Below are 13,363 nucleotides of genomic sequence, written 5' to 3'. Positions count from 1 at the left end.
AACCCATTAAAATCAAATAAAAAGGCATTAAACCCAGCTGTCAACATTATTTGCATGCTTCTAATTATGAACAGAGGAATTGTTGTAATAAATGTAATCCTTTTTATGATGATTCACACTGTAACCAAAAAATGTTATCCAATTCTTATGTAAGAAGACACATGTTTATAATATAGTCTTATACAAATGAGATACTAACCTGGATTTGAAAACATTGAAAAAATATTGATTAAAACTTAACTGCAGTAAAAGTAAAGACATAGCTATTATTTCTAAAAAACTAAATAATTCCCTTATTTTACAAACTTAATTATATTTTCTTCTTTGCATTTGTTGCTGTTTTTTTCTGTTTGGAAACTGATTTTAGATATGAACTTACCATTTATTCTGGCATACATAAATCTCCTGGATCAAGCATAAAAATATTTACCAGATCCAGTTTAAAAAAATACCACTTGCAGATTTCAAATATTATATGTCTTCTTTTTTTCTCAGTAATTTGTCTTAAATTCACACTCTGAATACTTGAACATTAAAGATCTTCTCTAAATTTGGACATATGTAAATCTCAGAAATTTTAGCAGGTTTCAAATAAGCATATCTCCTTATCAGACCAATGATATTCCCATAGAATTGTTGAAAGTAAGATTATTTTCTGAAGGCAAAGGCACCATGTGTAGTAACAATAAAATTCCCATTTAATTTTAATGTGACTCGTTGTAAAATGTGATATTAACATGTCAAGTCAATTTCATGCTCCCCTCTTCTCAGGCTATTTAGCACAACAAATTTCATGCTAATCAGTTTGAGCATTTAAGGTCAAAGATGGAAATTTGGCATTTCTGCATATCTTATGAAACATACATATGCATATATGTATTTATGGTAAATGTAGTAATGGATTAAAGTTGAAATTAGCATTGATATTTAAATGTAATTTGATATTGTTATAATTTAGATTGAAAGGAAACACTGTATTCATAAAATTATGTTACAATAAAAGAAAATGTAAGATATAACCCATAAGGAAAAACAAGAATGGAGAATTATATATCCAAATCTCAAGTGTAGATACCTTTACATGTTATACTGATTAATGACCATTATTCCTTCTTTTCACCTACAGCAATTTATATTTTCTATAGTGTGAATGCATTATTAGTTTTATACAAAATAAAATCTTGTGAGCTTGATTTTAATTACTTAGGTCCAACTAATAGATTTCAGAAGGGACTCAGAAAATGAAAAAAAAAAATTACAGAACTGGTTCTATTCCTCAATATGACCAACTAAGACTACTATAAGACCTCTCCCCCTGCAGAGAACAACCAAAATAACAGGGTCCCAATGCAAAAAGCAACTGTATAAACATACTGGAAAGTAAGCAAACGCAGATTCTAATGGGAATGCATATTTGTTTGAAGGCAAGGAAGCATGAAGCTATGCATGTTTCCCATACCCTTGGTTTTTAGCTCATGACCACAGACAGTACATATCCTATGTAGCTTCAAATGAGGACACTAATAAAAATCTCATATTTTTTTTGGCTAGAGGAATGAAGAAAAAACCTAGAAAGCATGACACTGAAGAGAATGGTGGAAATTCTTCAAGACAGAAAGAAACAAATAAACAAACAAAATGGAATAAAGATCCCCATGATCTGTCCACTCACATCTCTTTCTAACCTCTGAGTCATATATTTCTTAAACAGACCCAAACAGTCTAACTAAAGACGAAAGATATAAATGACAGAGGAGATGGAATATAAGAAAAAGAGTACAAAGTTCAAACCTAGTCAACAAAATTACATATTAAAATAAAAAATATTCACCAAATACTACTACTGCTATTACTAATAATTATTATTTCTATAGCCAGAAAGAGAATGCAATGATCATTAATAATGTCCAGGATGAAATCCAAAATTATTCAAAGTGTGAAAAGCCAAGAATACAAAACATATACTAACATGAAAAGAAAAGCAAACAAACTGACCCTGAGAAAAAGTAGCCACTAGGTAAGAGATAAGCACTTTCAAGTGGCTATTATAATCATATTTAATTAATTAAAGCAACATATACTTTCAATACATTAAATCTCAATAGAAAAGGAATTCTCAGCCAAGGATAGAAAGAATAAAAATAATTAAATGAAATTCTAGAGCTGGATATTGTGAATTCTGAAAAATATATTCCATAGAGGGACTTAGTGAAAAGGACATAATGAAGTATAAACTGAACATACATCAATGGACATTAATAATGCAAGATAAAGAATATAAAGAAAAAATATGGACAATATCAAATGATCTCAATTGTCAGGTATATTTGTACTAGGAATTACAGAGGGAAAAGAACAAGAATTGTCAAAATTTTCAGAAAAATAATGGTCATATTTTTTTCCAAATTTCTTTAAAAAAATTCAGACACAGGATGAACACCAAACATAATAAATATAAATATTTGTCTCATGCTGAGGCTGAGATAGATCATACTTAAACTGGTGAAAGTCAAAAATATGTAGCAAAGCTTGAAAGAAGCAAGAAAAAAATAGCATGTCCAGGGGGACAATGATCAATTTGTGGCTGACTTGTGAGAATTCATGGTGATGGAAGGAAGTAGGATAATTAAAAAGCAAACAAACAAACAAACAAACAAAAACTGTTAACCCAAAATTCTATATCCAGAAAAAATGTCATTCAAAGCTTAAAGTAAAATTGATAAAACTAAGAGGATCAGTCAAAAGCAGACCTGTGCTATAAATAAGTAATTCCTCACACAAAATGTAATGACAAGGGAAAATATATCCTCAGAAAAGACTGAAGAACATCAGATATGGATATATCCATATCACTGCAAAACTACAATCTTTTGCCCCTTTCCCCTTTAATTTATTTATAAAGTATCTAATTGTTCAAAACATATTTTGAATTAATACATCAAAACTTATAGAAAACAACCAAATCTATGCATAAAGGGAAATTAATAGTGTTCAATGCCTATATTGGAAACAAAAGTCTCAATAAGTTTCCAACATAATACTTTCAAATAAAGAAGGAACATTCAAAGAAAGGAGCACAAATAAGTAAATAGAAACAAAATATCAAAGGAAAAAAGTGAAACTAAAATCTAATTCTTTGAAAAATAAAAATAAAAATATATCTCTTTCTAGACCCAAAAGAGAAAAAAGTGAGGAAACACAAATTATCTAAATTAGAAATGATATAAATGATATCTCCTTAGAACTTTCCAAAAATAATAAAAAGGGACAATTATGAAGTATTTTATGCCAACAAATTTGACAACCTAAATGAAAAGAGAATTTTTTAAGAAAAACATAAATTAATCTGACTCTTTCAAAAAAAAAAAAACACACCTCCATTTTAAATAATGAAATTATATTTAAAATTAAAACTCTTTCTACAAAGAAAACTTGAGGCACATATGTCTTAAATAATTTCAGTCAAACATTTAGAAAGAAATAATACTAGTATTTCAGAGTCTTTCAGAAAATAGTGAAGTATAATTGCAAAACCAAAAGGTCATCATATGAAAAGAAACTAATAAACTAATATAAACTAGTATTTCTCATACATCCAGGAAAACTTAAATCCAACAACATATAAAAATAACATGATGATGAATTGGGATTTGTTTAGGAAAGCGTTATGTATTAGCATCTTTAAATCAATAACTATAATTTACAGTAATATGATAGTATTATGATGGTTTGGGCCATATTAAGAATGTATTATTAGGTTTTAATATCCTGGACCAGTTTATGTATTTCCAATCTTATCAAAACTAAATATTTCTTTTTTTAAAAGATTTTATTTATTCATTCATGAGAGACACAGAAAGAGAGGCAGAGACTCAGAGGGAGAAGCAGGCTTCCTGCTGAGAGTCCCATGCCTGACTCAATCCCAGTACTCCAGTCATGCCCTAAGCCAAAGGCAGATGCCATTAAAAGTCATTTTGCAGAGGCACTATATTTAGATGAGTTCATTTGGAAATAGAATGTTTACAAAATACATTTTCATGATCCTACTTGTCATATGAAGATAATGGCTTTATTGAACTAATCTAATTTAATGAGTACTTTATATAAATCTTTCATAGTAAATATTTATTATACATTCCTTTTTTTTAAGATTTTATTTTATTTATTCATGAGACACACAGAGAGAGAGAGAGAGAGAGAGAGAGAGAGAGAGAGAGAGAGATGCAGAGACACAGGCAGAGGGAGAAGCAGGCTCCATGCCGGGAGCCCCACGTGGGACTCGATCCTGGGTCTCCAGGATCAGGCCCTGGGCTGAAGGCGGCGCTAAACCGTGAGCCACCAGGGCTGCCCTTTATTACACATTTCAAAGAATAAAATGGATATGAAGGTGTTCAAGATTGTCTTAAAATCCCTCACAAGTACTTAAGTTTCTCAGGAATTAAATGCCATTTTGTTGAAAGTAAACATTGAGAATGTACAGCCTTACTGCATTCTGCAACCTTTCTGCAAATTAAAACAAAGTTTTCTAAATTATCATACCCAAAACTTCAAAAAGAGAAGAAAGAGATAAAGAAAGCACAAAACAAAATAAAACCAAAAAAACCTTTTATGAATAAAGCACAATATTTCTTCCCCCCATCTATTTATATGCAAAGAGTATCATTTTTCAGACACCTGAGTTATACTAGTGGGTATCGAAATGACAGTAAAATCATCTTGACTAGGTCAAATAATTTTCAATGAGCTCTACAGACCTATGTCTCTCATGGTTTCATACATGCCAAACATTATAGAAGAAATTTCTATATGTTTACATACGACTATGAGAGTGAATCTAAATTAGGTAACAAACTTTACCATTTCTCTAATTATAGGCGAGGAAGTATTGTTTTAACTTTGTCATTTTGACATATATTAGTAATTAGGGTGAAAATTAGTGACATAATCAGTAGAGTTTAATTGTTAAAATAGAGATATATAGTCCCAGACTTGTTAAAATGAATTGAATATATCTAATCACCACAACAGGAAGACAAAATGAAGTCAGATTCCAAATTTAGTCCGTTTGACTTCAATTCCTGCATTTATTAAATTATGTTGAAGTGACTCTTATTAAGTCTGGATAGAAAATTAATAGCAAGCTCACTTCATTTATAAATTAGGAAAACTTAATATAGTTTCTAATTATCATTAATGTACTGAAAAGAAAAAAAAAATAGTCAGGTTGTTTAGTCCCCATTAGTGATTTGCTTAGGAAATGTTTCACCGTAACAGATTTTCCTCCTGATGTGGTAGATGAAGCTTCCTTCCACAATGTCCTTAAATACCACAATAATAAATATGAAATCCAAGCTTATGTCTAAGATAATAGTGGCAGACAAAATATGTGTTGAAAATAACTAGTTCAGGGCTGCAAATTGCTGCAGTTAGATGAAAATAAGAGCACTACAAGTCATTTGGGAACGATGGTAAGAATCCTTAACCAAAGATCATTTATAAAAATATGAGATCTTCATCAAGTTTTTTTGCATAGGACCCAAAGTGGTAAATTATGCTGAAGAGCTTGATATGTAGAATAATCCTTTACCATTTTTACAATATTATAAATATTCCTAGAAACTGAATAGAGCTATAGTCTACACTTTCGCATAAACAGCCTTCTTATAAGTGGAAAGTTGCTTGGTCAAAATAGCGTAATTCAAGAAATGTCAGGGCTTGCTTTTCATAAGTAGCATACTTTAGACATTTTACTGAGGTTACACTGTTTAAATAAATTTAATTCCTTAGGGAAGAAAAGTTACTGACCAAATTCAACTTAGGTATCAGAAAGTAACAAGCATGAAATGTATTATCAGTAGTGCCCTTTACTTTTTCCCTTCAAAATACAATGAAAGCTTTTCAGAATGTAAAAGCATTTATTTTGGGCAACTGAATAAATTCATTTGTATTTAATTCCTGAGCAGGTAAAAATAAAGTATCTTCTAAGGCAAGCTGTTGAACAGCATGGTAAACTAAGCATATGAAGAATGATTGCAGAAATATTCTGAAGCAAAATCTCATTGCAGCTCTTTCTTCCAGCCTCTCACTGTGTTTACTTTATGCATTTTTCCTCTGAGCAACATTTTCTAAAAACACATTTACCATTTAGCAAGGAATTACAGGAATATCGACACATGCTGTTCCATATACTAGGCAGAAAGTAACACTTCTCTGTGAGGCATGCAGTAAAACTCATCTTTTGAAAATGAATATGCCCAATTTTATGATTAAATATGTAATCCTTTTAAAAATACTATAATTTTAATAAGACTTAAGGAAAAGCAGTAAAAACATACATAAAAAGTATTTTGTTAAAAAAAAAAGGAAGAAGAAAAGAAAAGAAAATCTTCAGGCTAGCTCCACAAAGATGTAGCAGTTTATCATCAGAAAACATTATATATTCATATATACCCCTCTTTTTTATAGTCAAATGGATATACAGCTAGAATAGATGGAAGGGTGGATGAATGAATGGAAATGATAGAAAAGCAGGTATATAAAGATGCTTGGATATATATAGAAAGTGATAGGCAGGCAGTTGAAATGGCTTTGTAAGAATGCAATAAACATACATACTGAATAATATAAAAAGAAATATAATTTAACTTATATTAATAAAAACAAAATAATGAATTAAATAATTTTAAATATGAAAAATATTTGAAAATCCTCTAACATTTAAAAGTAGTCATAAAAACATCACATACTTTTTATGCTGCATCTTCAAATGTTAAACTTCCAACTGAATTTATTCTCTGTTAAAAAAAAAAGCACTTAAACATTTTTCATCGCCTTCTATTTTACAAGTTCCAGCTCTATTGTTCACATGTGTTTACTGCTTTCCATTTTTTCCTGATGTTCTTCTCTGGACTATATTATTTCTAATAAGAAATCTTCTCTTTCCATTCCCTTATACCATGTGCCCCCCCTTCACCTGTTTTTTTTTTTTTTTTTTTAAGATTTTATTTATTTATTTATTCATGAGAGAGACAGGGAGAGAGGCAGAGACACAGGCAGAGGGAGAAGCAGGCTCCATGCAGGGGAACCGGATGCAGGACTCAATCCCAGGACCCCGGGGTCACGACCTGAGCCGAAGGCAGATGCTCAACCACTGAGCCACCCAGGCTTCCCATCACCTGTTGTTTTTAAGCCTTTTTTTAAAAAGGCTACTTATCTTCATAATTTTATTATTATATGTCCTGGGGTCATGTTTCTTGTGTTATCCTGCTTGGGCTTCTTTGAGCTTCCTGGATCTATGAGTTTATAGTTTATGAAATGGGAAACAATTCTTGTTATTTATTCACATACTTTTTCTTCTCTCTCTGCCATTTCAATTACATATACTTTTCAGAAGTCACTGAAACTCTTTTTTCTTCTTCCTCTATGCCTGTGTAACATTCATTCATCTGTTCTACAGTGCCTAATCTGCTGTTGGGCTCATTTGTTTTAATCTTACATATTCTGTTTTCGCATCTACAATTTCCATTTTTTTTAAAGATTTTATTTATTTATTTGAGAGAAAGCACAAGCTGGGGAGAGGGCTGAGAGAGAGGGAGAAGCAGGCCTCCAGGTCCTAGATTCAGGCTTTATTCCAGGTCTCTGGGATGATGACCAGATTAGAGCCGAAGGCAGATGCTTCACTGACTGAACCACCTGGGCACCTCTTCATTTTCATAGTTTCTAGTTTTCTCCATATTTTGTCCATGTTTTAAATCCTCTAGCTACATATAATAGCTATTTTAAAAGTCTTCATCCGCTAAATCAATCATTTCTGGCATCTCTAGATTTGTCTTTTCTTGATGTCTTTGGGTAAGATTTTCTTTTATTTTGAGTAACAGTTTACTTTATTGAATATTGTGTAATATTACAGGGTTTTCATTGTTAAAGAATGGATTTTGGGACACCTGTGTCGCTTAGTGTGTTGAGCCTCTGACTCTTGATCTCAGCTCAGGTCTTGATCTCAGAGTCTTGAGTTGAAGCTGTTGGGCTCCATGCTGGGTGTGGAGCCTACTTAAAAAAATAAAATGAATTTTGCTGTTGTTTTTTTTTTTTAAAGATTTTATTTATTTATTAATGAGAGACATAGACCGAGACAGAGATAGAGAGAGAGAGGCAGACAGAGAGACAGAGAGACAGAGTCAGAGACACAGGCAGAGGGAGAAGCAGGCTACATGCTGGGAGCATGACATGGGACTCAATCCTGGTCTCCAGGATCAGGCCCTGGGCTGAAGGCGGCGCTAAACTGCTGAGCCACCCAGGCTGCCCCTGCTGTTGTTTTTTAACAAATGAAATTTGGAGGCAGGTATATAAGAAAATTGCGTATCAGTTTTATACTTTCAATTCTTTTTAAAAGTTTTCTTAATATGGAAGTCCATATTCTAAGCCTAGTTTAGTGAAATTATTGAGGCATGGACATTCTGGAGTTTCCATGGAATACCTTGGATACTCAAGGAGATCTCTTGACTGGCTAGTTTAAGCTTGATTTCTGATTGCAATGTGTAGAATCTGGGAATTACTCAGTTTCGATCTTCCTGGTATATCCTTACCAAGCCAAGCCTTATGGAGTTCCAGTAAGACCATGATCAAATTTATATGCAGCAAAATAGACCTCATGTCTGTTTCTGGAGCTCTTTCTGCATAATTTCATCCTGTTTATATTCAGTTCTACCAATCCCAGCTTTAACACAATCTGGTCCCATCCTTCTTAACTCAGCAAGACCGTTATGCTTTTCCTGAGTTCACTTTTCCTGTGCTTTGATCTGGAAAATGCCTCCAGGAAAACACTGAGGCAATCCTAGGCTCACCTCAATTATTTCCCTTCTTCTATTGGAAAATAACAGTTTCATACATCTTATCTACTTTTCTAGGTTTATGGTAGAAGAGATAATTGGTAAAAATTATACCAACATTGCCAGAACTTGAAGTGACATTTTAAACTGTTCTTTTCCATATAAGCATCTAAAGCTATAAACTTGCTTTTCCCTCATTAACTCTGTAGATAAATTTTGATATGTTTTAATGCCATTCAAGTTATAGTAAATATCTACTGTGATTTATTCTTTGACCTTTGGTTATTTAGAAGTATTTTTTTAATTTTTAAAAACTTGAGAATTAAAAAGAAATCTTATTGCTACTGATTTCTAATTGAATTACGTGTGTTCACTAAACAAGTTTTGTATAATTTTAATCTTCTAAAATTTGTTGTTATGCATTTGTATAATCCTGAACATGGTCTATCTTGGTGAAAACTCCATGTGCAATTAAAAAAAAAAAAGTTCCATGTAAGTGCTGAGCTGTCTTAAGGCTCACAGGTTCCTCTTATTTACGAGATCTCAGTCTTGCATTAACTGTTAGCTTGTGTCTAAGAACTGTTGTCTCCTATAAATAGCATAACTCTTTATACAAGAAAGGTTATCCCTTACTCTTGTGTCAGTTACTGTGTCATGATCTGAATCAAACTCCTCTTTTATTATGTTTGAAGTTGCATAATTTTGCCATATATCAATAAATTTAATCAACTCTTTCAATCTAAAGATCATTTCTTCTTTTGGTTAAGAAACAATTTCTTTACTTTGAAATGTCTGTTCTGTTGTCTAGATCCCCCAATACAGTATAAAATCATTTTATTGAATTATTTGTGTTACTTTCTATAACTACATACTTTTCTATTTTTTTTCTCTATGGTATGTGTTTACCATATTTGTTTTTACTCATATTTAATAGGAAGGCCCTATTTTGACTTCCATTAATCTAAAGTTGGAGAATCCCTTTAAAAACATTTCCAACATATCTAACACCTGCTATTCTGCCTTCAGATCATTACTTGAGAGCAATGTATTGTATTTATGATTGGTCTTTATATTTTCTGACAGCAGAGAAGCAAAAAAGTAAATTCACCTGGCTTCTTAACAGATACATTTTCTTGATGTGAAAGGAACTACGTGGACAATCATTTTTGTTCTATATGAATGTTATTCTCCTTTATTCAGTTTTGTTTAAATCCTCATACCAGATTTTATTCCATCTGTTCAGGGTTATTTTGTATCTATATTCATTAAATTAGATTCTTTTCCTAATTCACTGGGAATCCCTAGTATCATTGATTTAGAAAGACTCTCAATTCCAATTATTTGCTTTCCTTTTTTCACTAGTCTCTCCCTAGAAAGTACACACCCTTAAAGGAACAGCAGGTGGACAATGCATAATATTTTGGCTTAGGGCCATTGTTGATTAAACCATAATGAAGTAAGTACACTATTGCTTTCTTAGGCTGTCACCTTCCTTAGTAGTTCTGTCACATTTAGTTTTTCTTTAGTTTTCAGTTCTTGTAAAGCTATTTACATTTCAAGATAATAGAATTTTGAAAAATTAGAGACATTGGTACATTAGCTTGGTCTTTAAAATATGTATGCTTGTAGACATGGCCAACAAGCACATGAGAAAATGCTCCGCATCACTTACCATCAGGGAAATACAAATCAAAACCACAATGAGATACCACCTCACACCAGTGAGAATGGGGAAAATTAACAAGGCATGAAACCACAAATGTTGGAGAGGATGTGGAGAAAGGAGAACCCTCTTACACTGTTGGCGGGAATGTGAACTGGTGTGACCTGGCGCAGCCACTCTGGAAAACTGTGTGCAGGTTCCTCAAAGAGTTAAAAATAGACCTGCCCTGTGACCCAGCAATTGCACTGCTGGGGATTTGCCCCAAAGATACAGATGCAATGAAACGCCGGGACACCTGCACCCCGATGTTTCTAGCAGCAATGTCCACAATAGCCAAACTGTGGAAGGAGCCTCGGTGTCCAACGAAAGATGAATGGATAAAGAAGATGTGGTTTATGTATACAATGGAGCATTACTCAGCCATTAGAAACGACAAATACCCACCATTTGCTTCAACGTGGGTGGAACTGGAGGGTATTATGTTGAGTGAAATAAGTCAATCGGAGAAAGACAAACATTATATGGTCTCATTCATTTGGCGAATATAAAAAATAGTGAAAGGGAATAAAGAGGAAAGGAGAAAAAATGAGTGGGAAATATCAGAAAGGGAGAAAGAACATGAGAGACTCCTAACTCTGGGAAACGAACAAGGGGTGGTGGAAGGGGAGGTGGGCGGGGTGGGGGTGGGGGTGACTGGGTGAGGGGCACTGAGGGGGGGCACTTGATGGGATGAGCACTGGGTGTTATGCTATATGTTGGTAAATTGAGCTCCAATAAAAAATAATGAAAAAAATAAAATAATAAAAAATAAAAAATAAAATATGTATGTTTGTGTAAAAATAGAAAATTATAATTTGACAGTTATAATTTTTTGTTATGTTCATGGTGGAAAGAAGAAAATTTTTTGCTAATGTTTATCTGTTATGATACAATTCTTTCTATGTCTAAATTGGTGATAATGGTGAGATCAGAGTTTTGTAATTATATATTTCTACATAATAATAGTTGATAAGTGCTAGAATGTTTTGTTTTCCTAGAATGTTCCCATATCTTTCCCTAGCAACCATCTTGAAAGAATATGTAACATAAAAGTACCTTGCCAATTTTGTTCTTTGAAAATGATTCTGTCCTTACTTATTTTTGTGTATGTGTGTATGTTATTTTTTGCTATTTTTCTTTTTCTTTTATCGAGAGGTCTACTAGATAGCTTTGCTTTGATATTTTATTAACTCAAATTATCACCTTTATAAATATTCTTCTAGACCAGTTTATAAATTTTGAGAACTCATAACTTATGACATTTAATTCCTTTTGAAATTTTCATTGATTAAACAAAATCCATAAGAAGACAAGTGTACCCATTTCCAACTAAGTTGATTGAGTTTCCTCTTTGAAAATGTAAACCATATTTCATAGAATGTCTTCCAATTATCATTTCTTTTTAGAACATATTTTATAAATACGAAAATGTCTACAACCCCAAATGTTTTTTAACTGAAGTAATATTGATAATACATTGACAATTCTATTATTTTTTGCAGATAACATTTATTCTCATACTGTACTATAGATAGATTATCAAACAAAATTGAAATAAAACTTATTTGTGATTTTATAATACAATTTCTCATTATATAGATTTGTTTAAGGTGTAGGAGTCTTTACTGAAATAATTTTATTTCTTTGTTTATGATTTATTGACTTTCAGAAAAATCAGGGAAAAAAAGACTAAGAGGGGAATATTTTATTTCTCTTACAATAGAATTCTAAAATAATCCCTGATCCCTGATATCTTTGTACATTCTTTTTCCATTAAAAGAGTGAATAATATGGATAATATGAATTATCCATACTGAATAATATGGAATCTAACTCCCATTATTATGTTACATTTTATAATAAATATTTCTCAGATGTAATTGAGTTCCACAGTCAGTTGGCTTTGTGTTGATAAAAAGATAACCCCAGATAGCCCTGACTTAATCAAATAAATCCTGAAAAGATAAAAAAAGCAGCAGTAGAGCTCTACTATTGGTCTTGAAGAAGCACATTGCCATGTGGTAGAGAGGGTCACATAGCAGGTTGCCCTCTAGTTACTGAGATTCCCCAGTTCTGTAGGTTTAAGGAATTAAATTCTGCTAACCACTGAGCTTGGAAGAGGATTCCAACTTCAGCTGAGACTGTAGCCCTTGACAAAATTTTTAATTCAGCATGATAACACTCTGAGCATATGACCCAACTAATCTATTCCTAGAATCTTGATCCAGGGAAACTTTTTTTTTTTTTAAGGTTTATTTATTTGAGAGAGATAGAGAGAGAGAGAGAGAGAGAGAGAGCAGAAGCAGGAAGGTCAGAGGGAGAGGGAGAGAAAATCTAAAGCAGAGCCTATCTCATGATGCTAAGATCAAGACCTAAGCCAAGCCAGGACTAAAGGCTTAACAGACTCTGCCACTGAGGTACCCCCATCCAAGGAAACTTTGGGGTAGTAAATGAGTGCTTCCCCCACCAGCAAAGTTGTGGCAATTTGTCCATAGCAATAGAAACTGAATACAGGTTTTGGCAAGTACACTCCAGTTATACACTGATGCCTTACATTCCTCTCTAATTTCAACCTCTCTAAGGAGCTCCAATCAAATTTTGCCAGCATCTCAAAGTCCCTTTAAATTCCATAATTATGCTCCTATATTTGAAATTGTCCAATATAGCAGGTCTTCATCTTTTCTCAAAAACCAACTCTTCTAGTTTTCTATTAGTGGCATATTTTTTTTTTCCTGTCTCTTAGGCTAAAACTGTGTAACTTCTCTTCTTCAACACAATCTTTATAATCAGTTCACAAGTGTCAGGGTGAAAAGCCTTAAGTCTTGGCTCTTGG

This window comes from Canis lupus, chromosome 31 (genome assembly GCF_003254725.2).
Source record: "Canis lupus dingo isolate Sandy chromosome 31, ASM325472v2, whole genome shotgun sequence".
Classification (NCBI taxonomy): Eukaryota; Metazoa; Chordata; class Mammalia; order Carnivora; family Canidae; genus Canis; species Canis lupus.
Note: the sequence above shows the minus strand (reverse complement) of the source record.